At 37.9% G+C, this 18868-nt stretch overlaps 1 protein-coding gene across 3 annotated transcripts in view; it reads left to right on the forward strand.

The window, feature by feature from the left end:
- COBL (cordon-bleu WH2 repeat protein) overlaps positions 1-18868 on the forward strand; it is a 1839636-nt gene that overhangs the window by 740149 nt on the left and 1080619 nt on the right. The window lies entirely within an intron of this gene.

Genomic DNA, 18868 nt, shown 5'->3' on the forward strand with positions numbered 1-18868 from the left:
GGCTTTATCCCTCTAATTCATGACACTGACTCATCAAAAAATTTCTCAAGGTCTTCTCGTGGACACAATAGAGAAGCAGTATATCATGGACAGTTTTATGGTCAGGGAAGTGTGAGTTGTCTCAGTCAGTAATAGAAAAAAGAAGCAGATGTATCAGAAATAAGCTATTTAAAGTTAATTAGGCTGCCAGATCTAGGAGTATAATATGGTGTAGGAAAACAGGATGAAAATGTGTAATGGGGAGAAAGTGAGGGGAAGAGTTAAGCAAATAAGGCACAGTTCAGCAAGGAAATCGGTTGGTGAATTAAGCAGCATTTCTAAAACAGGCACAGGAAGCAAACGCATTTTAAGTAATAATATGAGTATGATGCTAAGGCAGTGTCTGCAGTACTCTGCAGCTAAATGGGAAGGGAATTTCACAGTGCAGGATTGGATTTGTTAAAGTTTTATCACTTGATTTCTGATAAAAACATAGGTCCTAGAAGGATGCCTGCTCCAGTCTGCTGAACCTTTAATACTTAGAAGGAAGATAAATGGATTTGTTTGCTAATAAATGACAACTGCTTTTAAACATAGCATTCTGAAATAGAAAGGCTGTTAGATTATTTATTTCTTTTACATTTATTTACTGGGAACGTCCCGACTGGGATAAGACCCATTTTCAGCGGAGGCCCAGGGAGAAAAGCTCCATATACAGAGATTATACAAAAACTTGTACAAGAAATTATACAAAAAAATATACAAGACATACAGTACACCAGAAATTACATTCTGTGCTATTATAGCTGACATTTGTATTATACAATCATCTGATATCATTCCTTATTGTAGTGCAGACATTGTAGTTTCTCAAAGTAAGCTGAGGAAGGGTTTGTAGGGGGGCAATTGGATAGAAAAAAGATGAGGTTAGAGATTATTTAGACATGAGAGAAAGAGAGAGAATAGATTAATGAATCTTTGTTCTACAAGAAGTCATTTGGCCCTGTTTAGAGAGAATCAGCAATGCTGTCTGACACTGGAAATGGGAATGAATTTGTAGATCGTGTTTTGAAAGATTTATGCTTTCTTTTTATCAACTTGGGAGCCAATGACTGTGAGTGGGAGGACATATTCAAGAATGAGCAGTAGCATTTTTTTGCTATGTCTTTGTAAACCATTATTTATTTGTGCCTGAGTTTTAATTAGGATCCAGTTAATCTGATGTTTGACTCAGGAACTAGTGAGATCCTAAGAAATTTCAAATATGTGCCCTGACGTACTGGAGTGTTTTGAGAACACTTTAGCAAAAGATGAGAGGTGTCACCAAATCTTTTTCTGGTTCTAAAACAGCTTGAATCTAGTTAGTACTGGTTACTAGGTTCTTGGTTTGAGAATAGTTCCTTTCTAAACAAAAAAGTTGATTTAAAATGTACTTTAAATGGAGAAGACTTTGGGTCCAAGGTTTAGCAGCATTAAGTCATCCGCATTCAGAGTTGTGTTTAAACCTGACAGGTCACCAGGGAGATCATTTATAGAAAATGAAGAAGTAGAATTTCCAAGACATATCCTTTTAAAACAAAGCGTGAGAAGGTCACACAGAAAAAACAATCAGTAAATATTAAATGAAATCACTATCAGCGTTGTTGCTTTTCAGCAATGAATATATTGTTTAGATTAACCTCGAACTGACCCGAGATCAGTTACTCAGTGCATATATGGTCCCTTTTATACTAAGGGGATATTTATGGGATCATAAAATTAAGGTATGTCTTGTGACATGACACTCTATGAGGTTTCTGTTTCATTATAAACATTTTTATTGTCTTGTTGCAGTTTTAGACATTTGGATTAGGCTATAGTTCTAATCTCATTTTTCTCTCATAGCTGATTGTTTTCATTACCTTTATGAGAAATAGTATTTTGTCTTATTAACATGTGTCATTTTTATTTATGCAATTGTTATCTTTGAATGGTTTATGCACTATTTGTTTCACAGTTCAAATTCTTAAATGCCGAGCTGGGTTCAATTCCTAACCCTGATGGGGAGGATAAGCGGTCTAGACCTAAGGGTGATTAGGGATCTTTTGGGGGTCTATACTTCCCTCAGGTGAGGGGTTCTTTGATTTACCCTCATGTTACTTTTAGTTAATTCAAAGTTCCCAAAATCCCTTTCCCTTCCGGCCTGTGGAGAGGGGTTTATGCTCGGTTGTTAGGCAGGAAGGGTGTTTCTTTAGCTGTTTTGCCCATATTCTACTAATAGAAGTTTATAAGTTTCAGGTTATGAGATATATTTCCCATGTCTTTTATTCCTTTTTATACTTCCATACCACACTTATTATTCCCCACTGAATAGGTAGCTGTATGATTATATGTGATTCTTGGAATGTTAAGGGATTACAGCTGATCAAAAGGAGACTCTTCATGCACATGTGCTTTAAATCAAAAGCTGATATAATTTTAGTTCAGGAAACACATTTGCTCAGCTACCAATGGGAGCACGAAAAAAGGAGGCCGTGGGTGAAAAAGATCATTGACTCCGGAGTTAAATCGAATAGTGCTGGGGTTGCCATAATAATAAAGAAAAATTCCCTTTTGATATTATTAAATGTGAATCTGACAAGGACGGCAGATGGTGTTTATTTACTACCAAGTTATCCCACATTGATAAACCCATTGTATTCTTGAATATCTACTCTCCTTGTGCTAACCAACAAAATTTCTATATGGTTATTTACAAACATTCTCTCCTCCTTCCCAACCACTATTTTATTATAGGAGGAGATTGGAACTCCGTTCAGAACCCCACTACAGATAGGCCTAATGGTAATACAAATTATAATAAACTAGCCGTGTCAGTATTAGCTGTGCTCAAGGAAGATTTCTATTTGTTTGACCCATTTATATCACACAGAAAACTCACTAATAGAGTTAACTTCACTTTTCTCCAATTGTCATAAGAGTTGGTCCAGAATTGATTTCTTTCTTCTTTCTCGATCCTGGCTAACTACCAAATAGAACTACATATTGATAACAGAAATTTATCTGACCACTCGAAGTTATCCCTCTCCCTAGATTACAATCAGAGGTGTAACAGTAGAAATAGTCCATTGTGGTGGAGACTTAATCCTAATCTACTTCAAAAAGAAGGAATTGCTTTGATTATAGAAGATAACTTAAACCAATTTATACAAGCATCAAAAGACCAGGATATTCCTATAGATATATTATGGGCCTCCACAAAGGCAGTAATTAGGGGCATTCTGATAAATAAAGCCTCTTACTTCAAGAAATTATATCATAAAAGGGAGTCTGAATTGAGCAAGAAAATATCAGAATGGGAGAATAAACTGCAGATCAAATATGATAGCTTAGATAGAATCGCAGTTAGTTAAGATGCAGAAAGATTATTTATCTCTACAGGCAGATAATTTATCAGCTCATGAAACCAAAATGCTGGCCAAATATTCCGATTGGGCTCAATGCCCGTCTAGGTTCTTGGCTAGGCTAATTAATCAGAATAAACCATCACACATTTCTCTCAAATTTCTTATCAAGACAAACTCTACCATGATACACAGGATATTATAAAAAATCTTTCAAAAATTTACACTGAGCTCTATAGCTCACCTAATGACCCTATCGATTTTTCGTGCTATATGATACCCTTAAAGAATTATCTTTCCCAAAACTAAATACGGATCAATTTCACTTGTTAGATAAAGAAATTACTTCTCAGGAAGTCCTGGATGTGATCAATAACCTCAAATTGAATAAGGCCCCGGTCCTGATGGATTCACAGCAGAATTCTACAAATTATATCCCAACAAGTTCTCACAGGCTTTATATTTGATTTATAATCATATTCTCCACCAGGGTGTAAGTGATCCCCATTTCAATGCATCTAAGACTATTCTTATCCCTAAAGGTAAAGCAGATTCTACCAAACCGAAAATTTTAGACCCATATCCATTATTAATGTAGACTTAAAGATCTTGGCCCAAATTTTTGCCAATAGACTTAAAGTACTGCTACCTAGTATAGTCTCTAAAGAACAATCGGGCTTCATTAGAAATAGACAGACCTCAGATCATACTCTAGCTTTAGAAGCTATGATAACTTTCTGCCTTTAGCTAGGTACCCTGTACACTCTAGCAATAGTTGCTTCTATGGCCTTCGCTAGAATGAGTATGAAATATTTACTCTCTATTCTACCTCTATTTAACTTTCCTACATCGTTCACAAAATTTATTGAGACCATTTACCACAAAGCCTATACAACACTACATATTAATAATGGTATATCTGAGAGGATTAACATAATTAATGGTACGAGACAAGGTTGCCCTCTCTCTCCTTTAATCTATATATAGAGCCTCTCTTCCTTCTTATTAAACAAAAAACTCATCAGATCATCCCCAAGCTATTTAGAACTAGTATCCCCCTCTCGGCATTTGCGGATGATCTAAATATTTACCTCTTTACCAAATTCGGACTTAGAGAAATCATGAAATCCATTAATATCTTCTCTAAATTTGCCAACTACAAAGTTAAAAACAAATCTCAAATTTTTCCCAAGTTAATATCACATCACCATATCCCCTAAATTTTTCCTCTGATGTTATTCCAGTTAATTCAAGTCTCGCTACCTGGGGTAACTTTCTCAACTGATCAATCTATTTCATATCAGGAGAACATTTCTTCTCTTTGGAAGGAGGTGCAATGGGATTTAAAGAGATGGTCTCAACTTAAGCTTCCCTTTATGGCACGTGCAACTATTATAAAAATGAATATCCTTCCCAGATTCTTGTATATTTTCAACTCGACTAATTGATTATTCCTCTATACTTTTTCAATAAATTACACTCAACCTTCTCTAAGTTTATTTGGTCTCCTAAATCGGTGAGAATTTCATTCTAAACTTCATTGCCGAAGGATTTGGGTGGTATTTCTCTTCCTGACTTCAAACTTTACTATGATATTATTCAAAGTAGTAGAATTATTAAGATAGCAAACTATATTAATACCTCAGATGCCTGGCACCCTAACTGGGTATTACTTTATTTCAATTATATTAGATCCCTTAAATTCAATCCATCCGCCTTACCTTTCTTGAGCAAAGTTAGTCTAGACAAATATAAAATCTTTTATGGCCTGAAATATAACGTTATCAGATTTCATAAACTATTGTCTTCGCTAAAACTTTTGCAGGCATTCATTTCCCTCCAACCAATACATCTAAATCCCAATTTAACTCTAAATGGTAACTTGATAAATCTGGACAATTTCCCCCTTATTAAGGATACTTAAGTGCATGGCAGACTTTTTCTTAGTCAAACATCTGAAGTTATCCGAGATCAGGAAAACCTTCAATTTATCCAATAAATATACTTTAATAACTAGACAAATCTTTGAACTATTGAATCCATACTATGATCATCCTGACTTATCTAGAGAAAATATCGAAATTGCCAAGGTTATTTGGAAACTTCTTCTGCTAAAAAAGAAAATGACTTCCAATGTATATAAGTTATTAATCTCTATCAGATCTAACAATTTGCCAGTATTTTCTAAATTCTGGTCAGATAAGGACCGAGTATAACTCCGCACTAATGAAAGAGGCTTTCAAATCAAGTATTAAATATATCCCTTTTAAAAATTATTTTATACGCAACTCATGATCACCAATAATGCGATTTAACACCTGCAATCATTAATAAAATTCACCCCAACTCGCCTTCTCTGTGTCCATTTTGTAAGGATCAAGTAGTCGATATATATCACATTTTCTGGAGCTGCAAATGTGTGTACAGACTACGGTGTGCCCTTAAAGTTATTCTGGAGAAAATGGGATACGAAAAATCAACACTTTCTTGGCAATTTGCTTTATTACATATCCCTCCTGATAATATTACTAAAGCTCAGCTCAAGGTGGTGATTTCAATTGTCATATTTATCAAATATTATATCTCATTGCATTGGAAGTGCGAAGGGGGAGTAAGATGGGAAGGTCTAAAGGAATTGGTAATTAGGCATATTAGGGCACAAAAGTATCTCTTTTATAAAGGTAATCACAAGTTCTGTTCTGAAAATTTTTGGAATGTATTCTTTGATTGTCTTTAACCTGAAACACTTTTCATTTTTGTATTATATCTCCTTAATGTATTATCTGTTGTATATATTGTGAATGATATGGGCAATGTATAGTTGTATATAGTTTTTGTTGATGTTTGTACAGTGTTCTTCTGTGATTTGTATTGTTTGTCTATAAGATAATAAAATAAAAAGATTTTCAAAAAAAAAAAAAAAAAAAAGAAAAAAGGAAAACCTAAGTGCTATTATAGAATTTCAGACAGCATCCCTCCCTGTTAATGACTCAGACACCTCAGCCAATAATCAAACCTAGGTCGCCTGAGCAGTAGTTATGGCTTTATCCCTCTAATTCATGACACTGACTCATCAAAAAATTTCTTAAGGTCTTCTCGTGGACACAATAGAGAAGCAGTATATTATGGACAGTTTTATGGTCAGGGAAGTGTGAGTTATCTCAGTCAGTAATAGAAAAAAGAAGCAGATGTATCAGAAATAAGCTATTTAAAGTTAATTAGGCTTCCAGATCTAGGAGTATAATATGGTGTAGGAAAACAGGATGAAAATGTGTAATGGGGAGAAAGTGAGGGGAAGAGTTAAGCAAATAAGGCACAGTTCAGCAAGAAAATAGGTTGGTGAATTAAGCAGCATTTCTAAAACAGGCACAGGAAGCAAACGCATTTTATGTAATAATATGAGTATGATGCTAAGGCAGTGTCTGCAGTACTCTGCAGCTAAATGGGAAGGGAATTTCACAGTGCAGGATTGGATTTGTTAAAGTTTTATCACTTGATTTTTGATAAAAACATAGGTCCTAGAAGGATGCCTGCTCCAATCTGCTGAACCTTTAATACTTAGAAGGAAGATAAATGGATTTGTTTGCTAATAAATGACAACTGCTTTTAAACATAGCATTCTGAAATAGAAAGGCTGTTAGATTATTTCTTTCTTTTACATTTATTTACTGGGAACGTCCCGACTGGGATAAGACCCATTTTCAGCGGAGGCCCAGGGAGAAAAGCTCCATATACAGAGATTATACAAAAACTTGTACAAGAAATTATACAAAAAAATATACAAGACATACAGTACACCAGAAATTACGTTCTGTGCTATTATAGCTGACATTTGTATTATACAATCATCTGATATCATTCCTTATTGTAGTGCAGACATTGTAGTTTCTCAAAGTAAGCTGAGGAAGGGTTTGTAGGGGGGCAATTGGATAGAAAAAAGATGAAGTTAGAGATTATATAGACATGAGAGAGAGAGAGAATAGATTAATGAATCTTTGTTCTACAAGAAGTCATTTGGCCCTGTTTAGAGAGAATCAGCAATGCTGTCTGACACTGGAAATGGGAATGAATTTGTAGATCGTGTTCTGAAAGATTTATGCTTTCTTTTTATCGACTTGGGAGCCAATGACTGTGAGTGGGAGGACATATTCAAGAATGAGCAGTAGCATTTTTTTGCTATGTCTTTCTAAGCCATTATTTATTTGTGCCTGAGTTTTAATTAGGATCCAGTTAATCTGATGTTTGACTCAGGAACTAGTGAGATCCTAAGAAATTTCAAATATGTGCCCTGACGTACTGGAGTGTTTTGAGAACACTTTAGCAAAAGATGAGAGGTGTCACCAAATCTTTTTCTGGTTCTAAAACAGCTTGAATCTAGTTAGTACTGGTTACTAGGTTCTTGGTTTGAGAATAGTTCCTTTCTAAACAAAAAATATGTTTTAAAATGTACTTTAAATGGAGAAGACTTTGGGTCCAAGGTTTAGCAGCATTAAGTCATCAGCATTCAGAGTTGTGTTTAAACCTGGCAGGTCACCAGGGAGATCATTTGTAGAAAATGAAGAAGTAGAATTTCCAAGACATATCCTTTTAAAACAAAGTGTGAGAAGGTCACACAGAAAAAGCAATCAGTAAATATTAAATGAAAACTCCAGCCAAGCTAGAACTTCCACTGAGTGGCCTCTAAAACCTCTTGTATCAGATAGACATGGGATATATGCAAATGACCCTTAAGAATATCAGGTGTTTCAGCTATATGGCAATTTTGAATGCCCATGATTTATTTCTTTTTAAGTCATTTCAATGGACAATTTCAGGCCAGTAAAGCCAAACCCCACTAGCTGTGGATATGCATATTTCATTCTTATTATGACCTCATCAGCACAGCACAAGCACAGTATTTGACTAAGCATAAGAAACACAGGGCTGTTAGACCCAGCTGATGTCCTTTACTATTAGGGTGACTGCAAAATATCCCAAATAAATTAAAAGAAATAGTGAGAAGGTCACACAGAAAAACAATCAGTAAAAACTAAATGAAAACTCCAGCATAGCTAGAACTTCCACTGAGTGACCTCTCAAACCTCTTGTATAAGAGGGACATGGGATATATGCAAATGACCTTTAAGTACATCAGGTGTTTTTCTTTTGGAACTCTAATCTGAGGGTCTGCAACCGACAGCAGGATTTGGTATACTGTTTCATTTTACTGTCTCCATCTACCCAATCTATCTTCTCCACCCCCTCCCCTTCTAACATATTCCTTTCTCAAAAAAATAATTTTAAAGTCTTTATCCCAGTTCTGTACACAAGCTCCTTTGTCAATGACTGACCGCTAATACTACTTTCCCAGGGCATGTTCATACCTCTTTTCTAAATAAATCTTTTTCTTCTTATCTTGCTTTCCCTATGCTATTTATCTTTTAAAGCTTCTCCCTATAGAGGTATAATCCGTTAAGAATTAAAATCTGTAGTAGTAATCCCTTTGGCAAAATGAATAGTTCCTCCCATCAGGAACGTTTCACTTTCTGCTAGTTACAAAATTCAAAAACATGGCTATAAACAAATTCTAGGCTTCAGAGAGCAGTTTAAGAGTCTATTCTCCTACAACCATAACTACAGATCTCAGAATAATATAGCAACTGATCTAAAGTCTACTGCTTGTATTTACAGAACTATTGACAGCATTTAGCTGACAAGGGCTTTACCCATAAATTTAAGAACTTTTGACATAGTAGATCTCTCCCTATTCCATTGCCTACCTCTCATCATTATCTACACCTTTGACTTTTCCTCAGAATCTTTTTTATAGTTTGCTGTTTTAACAAAAACAAGTCTGTAATTCTCTTTCCATTAAAATATCCATTTGTTTCAGGTGGCCCCAGATCTCAGTTCTCAGATTCTTTTCCCTATATATTTAGTAATCTGCCCATGTCTTCCCTCAACTGATATTTTGTGCACACAGCATACTATTTCTGAAGGAAATAACTCATTATAGCTATTAGAACCAGAACTGCAAACTACAGGTTCACAAGCCTTAGATTTACAGTGAATTACTTTAAAAGAAAATTGTATAGTAACTCGTCCATGAGTACTACCTCACCCTCCTTGTCTGGCTTCATGAACCGGATGTTGCAAGCATTTAGATATTGCAGCAATTCAAGTTCATTTTTTTCAATACTAGAATGACCACCAGTGTTATTGAAACCAGTGTACTTATTTAAGTTGGCTATAATGTTCATAGGTTGGTACTAGGCTATTGGCCCTAAGGCCTATACAAGCCTAGCCATAACAATTCCCTGGCTATTTCTTCCCACAATATTTACTTCGCCTGGACCCCTGTCTAGCAGGGAGCAACTTCTTCTTCTTTTGGCGTTTCCCGGTTAGGGTTTGCCACCGCCGATCACCTGTCCGCTCGTGATTGGCAGTGGAGTTTTATAGTGTCGAGTTACCAGCCCGGCGGCCAACCAACCACAGAAGGCACACAGACACACGCCCTTTACCTATGGCCAATTTAGAGTGTTCAGTCCACCTACAGCATGTATTTGGGATGTGGGAGGAAACCAGGGCACCCGGAGGAAACCCACGCGACCACAGGAAGACATGGAGACTCCACGCAGAAGGCACTCCAGCCGAGGATCGAACCAGAGAACCTCCTGCTGTGAGGCTGCAAAGCTAACCGCTGCCCCACCGCGGCGCTGTCCTCTTATTCTATTTTTTTGAAACATCTCTTCATTCAGCCAGCCTTTTCTTCATTTCAACCTCTGATTTTTGCAGCTTTATCACCTCATCTGAGTATCTGTTTCAAACCTTTTCCAATTTTTTCAGCCTTTTGTTGTTTGTGTTGATATACTCCATCAGTGTTTTGCTTACTTTAACCAGGTCTGTGTGCAGTTGTCATGCATCTTCCTGCAGATTACTGAAAGTCAGGTCTGGAGGTTGCATTGCTTTCTGCTGAACAGCTGCAGAACTTTCCACAGTCAGTGTTTCTTCCTCACTTTTTGTAGCTGATTTTTTTCCGGGTGCTCTTTATTTTTTCCTGGCATCCAGGCAATACATTTACTAGCCAGTTACTGAAACTTACCCATAAACACAGATGTCTACTGGCCTTTTCTGTTGAGTTTCTGTTTTCACACTGAAGAGCTAGAGTTAAGCTGTCACTCAATGTACATCCATCTTAAAGTCCTAAAAGCCCAGGCCTCTTGAGTTTTTTCTTGTAAGATGAAAAAATATTGAGAGAGAGAGTGAGAGGCGTAATCCACCATCTTGGAGTGTGATAAATGCTTAAGATGTTGGGTCTCTATGGTGTCAAGCAAAGACAAATGGGACTGGAAAATCTTGGGCACAAAGGATAGGTCAATGGAGGCAAGTCTTGAGGTCATGTTCCACTCCAAAGCAGAAGAGACCTGGTAAGTTGCCTTCTGCATTCACACCTACTCACTTCTAATTGACATCTAGCACAGGTATGGTAAAACAAGTTAAAGAAGGCTCCCCAACAGGCACAATTGTTTTTTCTTTAGCAGAACCAATGACAATGTGAAATCAGTCAGATGGGTGAGAGACTCACGTTCCAGCCAGTCGTGATACAGTATGAGGATCTAAGCTCAAACATCTATCTATATACTCTTACACCTGCAAGCGGAGACCATGCATCACACTCACTATATAGGGAAGGTTAAGCTTTGGTACCCCAGCCGGACATCAGTGGTGAAAATTCATCTGTTTGGAATATTAAACAGTGATCTCAGTCAGGACATCAACCTTGTAAGTGATAACCTGTCAAAATTTCAAGCACCTCCAAACCCCAACAACACAGAATACTATGCAGAAGTAAACACAGAAGGTCTGTACAAATATGTCATTACCTACATAAAGGTTGTTGTGTACACCAGAAGCAAGCCCAAAACTAACTCAAAACACAAACCACTTTGGTAAAATCCAAAATGAAACAGGTTGTGCTACAAAAGAAAAACAATTTGTAGCTACAATTTATTAGTACAACACCAAAACAGATTAAAATCTCTCTCATCAAAATGAATAGACAAGTGAGAGGACTGATTACATCCAAAGAAAATTCTGAGGAAAAGGTAGCATTTCAGGTGAAGGACAACCATAAGGCCTTCTTTATGTCTAAAACCTCAAAGGCAGCACACAATAGGGTGCCAAACATTTGATAAATGAAACCGTGTTTACAGAATTGGAAGATAAAAGCAAATCCTCTGGCTGATAAATTCATCTCCAACTTTACCCACCCTCCTCACACCCCAGTGAGTCCCCAGGAAATACCATCAAACATAAACCTGCCATCTATCAGTAGACAGCAGGTCTCTGATGTGCACTCTAAGGCCAAGAATAAAGGATTTTTTAACATCCTCTTTGGCGTCTATTTTTTGGAAGTTAAAGCCAATATCAAGTGCCTCTGGTTTACCAAGTTTGTAGATGATTGCAAGCTAAGAGCAATCACAGAAACCCCCAAGACAGTATCATTATACAGGAAGGTCCTAACACAGACAAATGACTGGTGCCAAAGCCACGACTTAAAACTCAATACCAAGAAATGCATAATAGTATTTACAGGACCGGCTCAGATAATCTCACAACTGAATCTGGCTTCAGTTCACACACTTTTTTCAAAGAGTAACAAAGTAGGGTGAAGTGGTGGATTATATAAACTAGAGAATTTTAGTGTAGTATCACCCATATCAGAATCAGTAAACAGGAGGTTCAAGTTGAATTCCCTGATGTAAAGTTTTAACTCCATGAGTGTCTCCACTAGGTTCGCTTTTTTGTCATAATAAATGTAAACCCTTTAGATAAAAGGTCAGCATGTTCCTGCACTGTACTACAAGAACTGAAATTAACAATCAAACTCCTGTCAGATTGTTTTGCAAACAGGTGACTTTAAAGTTTTTCATTTCAATTCTAATTGTCTAGTTTATATAAGGTGGTCATTCTAATCTTTGATAGGTCATGGTTGTTAGGATCCTTTGATTTTTTTCTTCTGGTAACAGTAATAAATTCTTTGCTATTTTTCTGACAAAGTCTGGGTAAGTAAATCCAGGACTTGATTCATATCTAATTAAAGATTAAGTGGAGACCATTCAGTGAGAGAGGACATGCAAGGTAGGCAGACAGAATCCTAAGCAGAATAATTCACAGTAGCAGCTTCTGAACTGTGTTGCTGTCTCATTTCGCTTGCTAGATGATTTTCAGATTATTATTGTATCATGCAGCTTTACTGATATAGACTACTGAATTTATAGATCTATTCCCATCAAAATGAACTTGTCACCACAGTGCTCGGAATTGTGGACATTTTGCTTCCTATGCATGGTGTCTGTGCATGAGTTGTATAGTACAGGGGAGTTGATTTGCTGACAGCAACTATATGAATTTTATATGCTGGAGGAACAGAGATATATATGACAAGTGGAATTCAAGGCAGCTGGAGATGTCCATTATGTTGAAACATTCATTCACTTTCACTACAAGAAATTGTAACATCTTATTTTATCTGCTCCACCTATAAGTTTTTAAAGGTTGGACAACACTTGATCTTGATCCAAACATAAGCTTCTTCACTATTGTTAACCCTGCCAGGACTATAAGATGGGGGTTATCCTACACATCTTTGACAGCTAGTTGTCTGTCCATTATCTCTTTATCCATTTTCCCAGATGTTACATTATATGCCTTCTTTATGAGATCACAATCCATGTGGTTACTGTTTTTACCCTTGAAAGGCATTTTTTATTTCCCCATACTTAAGCAACCATGAAATTAGTATATTATTACAAGGTGGTATAATGCATAAAATCATTCAGAAGGGAACTTGCCCTTGTACAAAAAGATGTCAAGTATGTTGTGAGCTTTAAACATTCAGTGTTGATTTTGTCAGTCCTTTTGATCAATACACTTGTATTTATTAAGTTTAAAGTCAACTCTTTGTAGTGAGCCTATAGGAGATGTTATTTGACATAAGGTAGAAAATCATTAGATTGCAGGGGTGGCCGCAGTGGTGCAGCAGCTAGCATTGCTGCCTCACAGCAAGAGGTTCTCCGGTTCGATCTTCGGCTGGGGTGCCTTCTGTGTGGAGTCTGCATGTCCTCCCTGTGGTTGCGTGGGTTTCCTCTGAGTGCTCCAGTTTCCTCCCACATCCCAAAGACATGCTGTAGGTGGATTGGACACTCTAAAGTGGCCCTAGGCGTGAGTGTGTGCATGTGTGTGCCTTCTGCAGAAGGTTGTGCGCCGGGCTGGCAACTCGACACCGTAAAACTCCACTATCAGTCATGAGTGGACAGGTGATCCCTGGGAAAAAGCCAAAAGAAGAAGAAAATCATTAGATTATAAAAGCTTGTCCACTGGTTCTAGTCCAAGGAAAGTCATGTACTGTACTGTATATTCATCAGGTGGAATTAATTTAAAAGACAAAATTTGTTTCTTATATAAAATGTGATAGCTCAAAGAACAGCCTACCTTACTGTATTTTTCATGGATACTGTAATAGGCAAAATTATTCATTTTACCGCAGTGAACATTTATGACTTGTTCTGATTTTCTCAAGACAAACTTGATTTGGACACTTAAGTGTTACAATAAAATAAGAACAGTGATAAAATATTGGTGGGCTAATACAAAATATAGTTACACCTTTCTTTAAGTGTTGAAGAAGAAGCTAGCCATCTGGCTACAGTCACTATGACCATCAGCTGTACTAGTTACCCTTGATATGCAAGTGGTTTGAAGATTGCAGGGTGTGTTGGAGGGTCAGGATTAAACACCTAGCTTTCTTCTGTCAAGGGACACTGGTGGGATTAAGCACTATTATGTTGCTGGGCTTCTAATGAAAATTGCAAGAATACTACAGGCAGGCCTACTAGAGTACAGTGCATGAACATACTCTTCGCATCATGTGTTAGTCTATACCATGATGTGCTTATAAAATTACATGCTGTTGTATGGAGATCTAGGGATATGTGCACTCTGATTACAGTATAGTAGGCTCTGGCTGCCTCCTGGCCCTTATCCAGTCTGTGGCAGCCATGTTCCAGTAGCCAGAACACTCACCCAGTCTGTGGCAGCCATGTTCCAATAGTCAGAAGGCCTCCTCCCATGCAAGAGAGACACATAGAAAGGCAGTTAGACTGAAGGAACACATGGCTCACTTGTGCACAGACAGGACAGCAAGTTGACCAGTGGCATATACAAAAGAATCTACTGTAAAAAAAACTATGATATTTGAATGAAACGTTCCTGTTGTTTAGAAAAAAAATGATTAAATAGCTGTCAAAATATCTGTTAAAATCTTTTATTAATAAAATTAAAAACACATATGCGGCGAGGTTTTTTTATCCTGCAAAAAGTTAACAAGGTCCAGTCTACCTAACCTGCACCCTCTTAGCTGTGAGTAAGGTATCTTTATTTCAGCCAGGTCTGTTCTTTCTGATCTGCACCCCCCCCCCTCAAAAAAAAGGTCTTTCTGTAGGATGACTGCATAAAAGAAACTCTACTTTTAAAAACTTGTAGCAACCACTTTCTAGAACTTCTACAAGACATGAAGTGCTGAGTAGCAAAACTGTTCACTACTGGCTGCAAAAGCAGTATCAGCATTAATTTCCTCTGCAGAAATGAATGTTGGTACTGCACTAGTGATTGACTATCATCGCCCAATTGCACTTCCAAACACCTTCACCTGGGGTGGCTGCCCCTGCTCGAGGTTCATCAGTGACTAACCAGGGCTGATGTTGTAGAAAACAGACTAATCTACTTTGTTCTATTTTTCCCCTAAAAAGTTATAAAATGTCTTATTTGGTCCTTTGGAATCTCTTTAATGTTTGCTACATGTAAGTGCTTCAAAGGACAATCCAAGAAAAGTTAGCAGTTTAAACAACTTCAGGATGCATGCATTTTGCAAATAGATGTATTACTTTGGCATTACCCCCAGTGGCTGTGTTTCCCGAGTGCCTGGGTTAGCATGAAATTATGAGAAAGGGTACTGGAAGCTAGTTTAAGAAGGGAGATGATGATTAGTGATCAGCAGTACGGTTTCATGCCAGGAAAGAGTACTACAGATGCAATGTTTGTTCTGAGGGTGTTGATGGAGAAGTATAGAGAAGGTCAAAAGGAGGTGCATTGTGTCTTTGTGGACTTAAAGAAAGCATATGACAGGGTGCCTAGAGAGAAGTTGTGGTATTGTATGAGGAAGTTGGGAGTGTTAGAGAAGTTTGTAAAAGTGGTACAGGATATGTATGAAGGCAGTGTGACAGTGGTGAGGTCTGCGGTAGGAGTGACAGATGCGTTCAAGGTGGAGGGGGGGGGATTACATCAATGATCAGCTCTGAGCCCTTTCTTATTTGAAATGGTGATGGAGAGGTTGGCAGATGACATCAGACACGAGTCCCCTTGGACTATGTTGTTTGCGGATGGAATTGTGATCTCTAGTTAGAGTAGGGAACAGGTTGAAGAGACCCTCAAGAGGCAGAGATATGCTCTTGAGAGGAGAGGAATGAAGGTCAGCAAGACTAAGACAGAATATGTGTGTGTGTGTGTGTGTGTGTGTGTGTGTGTGTGTGTGTGTGTGTGTGTGTGTGTGAGCGGGGAGGACAGAGGAATGGTGAGGATGCAGAGAGTAGAGTTGGCGAAAGTGGATACGTTTAAATACTTGGGATGAACAGTTTAGAGAAATGGTGGGTGTAGAAGAGAGGTGAAGAAGAGAATGTAGGCAGGGTGAAGTCGGTGGAAAACAGTGTCAGGAGTGTGACAGATGGTTGCCAGTAAGAGTGAAATGGAAGGTCTACAAGATGGTATTGAGACCAGCTATGTTATTTGGATTGGAGATGGTGGCACTGGCGAAGAGACAGGAGTCAGAGCTGGAGGTGGCAGAGTTAAAGATATTAAGATTTTGCACTGGGTGTGAAGAGGATGGACAGGATTAGAAATTAGTATAGTAAAGGCTCAGCTGAGGTTGGATGGTTTGGAGACAAAGCCAAAGAGGTCAGATTGCGTTGGTTTGGGCATGTGCTGGGGAGGGATGCTCGGTATATTCGGAGAGGAATACTAAGGACAGAGCTGCCAACTAAGAGGAAAAGAGGAAGGCCTAAGATAAGGTTTATGGATGTGGTGATAGAGGACATGCAGGCTGTTGGTGTGACCTAGCAAGATGCAGAGGATAGGAAGAAATGGAAACAGATGATCTGCTGTGGTGACCCCTAACAGGAGCAGCTGAAAGAAAAAGAAGATGTGTTAGTGTCATATTAAAGACATTCTACATGTTAGTAAGTACTAGGTCACTCTCATTGATACTGTAACCTCCATCTCTTGGACACCAAACATTTTCAGATATTCACTGAATATCAAATTTCTGCTTGAAGTGCTTAGGCACCATTAACAACACAGTTTCACTTGAGTTGAATTTATGTTTTCATATTGCCAGGTATAATGCAGAAACTAAACAGAATACGGAAGCATAAAGCTAGACAAATGATACGTTTAGAGTTCTCTGGTTTATTGTTCTAAAACATATGTCGAGTACAAGCAAAACTAAGATTTGCTTTTTGTACACTGTCGACCTTCATAACATACGTGTTTACTGTTTTTTTAAAGGCAAGGCATTTTACCAGTTACTTCAGCCATTTAATAGGTAGGACAAAGAGCTGTATATACCACACCCAAGCATGGCATTCTACTGCTTTTTATGTGTGCTGTAAAAATAAGTGCATTGCACAAAATGGAATTCCTTGGCTTAGCTATAAGTAGAAAAAACACTCCTTATACTGTTATCATAGAGGTCGTAAACCACCTAACAACACCAGCAGAATGTATTATAAATGGGAATGTAGGAACCTACAACAATTCACTGTTACAAAAACAGCAGGACTAGCCAGGAAGTGTCTTTTGTTTTCATTCTTTCTTTCTTTCTCTTTCTTTTCTCCATGATTCAGCAGAGCATCAGAACCACATACTTGAAATTTACTTCTCACTCATGCTTTGTGATACCTAGTAATTATTTAACACCATTTAGAGTATTAACCTACCCTTCCCTTTTAATTTAACTCATTACATCTGAGGGATGCCTCCAGGTGTATCTGCAGTTAACTCCTACTGACACCTCTAGGCATCAGATATTGCTTGTTATTATTTGCATCAATAATTCCAAAGCCATGCTATGTGCACGGTTTTAAAACATTTCGTGTTAAAGCTTACACAATGGCAAACTCAACTGCATTAATATTTGACTTCTGTCTAGTGCAGGTAAAGGGATATTAACTGTTGTTTTTATGGTATTAATTTATATAGATATAATTTTTACATTTTTCAAAATATCTCAACAACCAAGAAACACAGACAGAACTCCTTAGCCTCATATGAAGCTCTCAACTAGATGAATAACATGCTGCTGACAGTATGTGTGTAATTTGAGTGGTTGGTAAGATATTGGAAGTTGTTTACAAAATATTACAAATGTAATAGTTACTGTGTTTATTGTGACTTATAAAATTCAATTTAAGACCCAAGACCTAAAGAGTACTACCACTATAAAAATAGTTTGTGCTGAAGAGTTTGCCATTTATGCTTCTTTCATAATCCCTATGGTTCCAGAGATATAAGCATTTGTTTGAAATGTGAGGACATAATTTGATTCTGTGAAAAAGCTTAGGCTCCGCCCATTGGAAGTTACAGTGCAAAGTTCCTAGCTCCATTGGAGTGAATGAGTTAAAGTTGATAAGATTACTTTTTGTTAGGCACTTCTGCTTTCTTACTATTGTGAATTTGTATTTCTGTAGATTGAGAAGGACAGAATCCTCTTCCCATACAAACAAACCGTGATCAAGAAAAGGAAGTTCATTAAATACAGATCCCATCTTCTTCTTCTTCTTTTGGCTTTTCTCGGTTAGGGGTCGCCACAGCGGGCCACCTGTCCGCTCATGATTGGCAGTGGAGTTTTACAGTGTCGAGTTGCCAGCCCGGCGCCCAACCTTCCACAGAAGGCACACACACACCCACACACACACACTCTCACGCCTAGGGCCAATTTAGAGTGTTAAATCCACCTACATCATGTCTTTGGGATGTGGGAGGAAACCGGAGCACCTGAAGGAAACCCATGCGACCACAGGGAGGACATGCAGACTCCGCACAGAAGGCATCCTAGTCGAGGATCGAACCAGAGAACCTCTTGCTGTGAGGCGACAATGCTAACCGCTGCACCACCGTGGCCACCCTAAATACAGATCCCATCATTTATTGAAAATATGCAACTCATACATTTATTTCCCTGAGTGCACTGTCAACATAGAATGTCTTGCATTTTTTTTAGTGCAGGTTATAAAGGTGGGTATCTCCTGTCATCAGTGCCAATGAGTGACACAGAAGCAATAATGCCCAGCAGGGTGTATATTATTGTGGAAATAATGCCCACCCAGGGCTGGCCTCTAGACCTCTGAAAGGGTGTTATTTCCACAGTAACACACACCCTGGAGGGCATTATAATACTTAGAGAATGGGCTGTC

Source organism: Protopterus annectens, chromosome 3.part0, assembly GCF_019279795.1.
Source record: "Protopterus annectens isolate FY-2018-M chromosome 3.part0, PAN1.0, whole genome shotgun sequence".
NCBI classification, from domain to species: Eukaryota; Metazoa; Chordata; order Ceratodontiformes; family Protopteridae; genus Protopterus; species Protopterus annectens.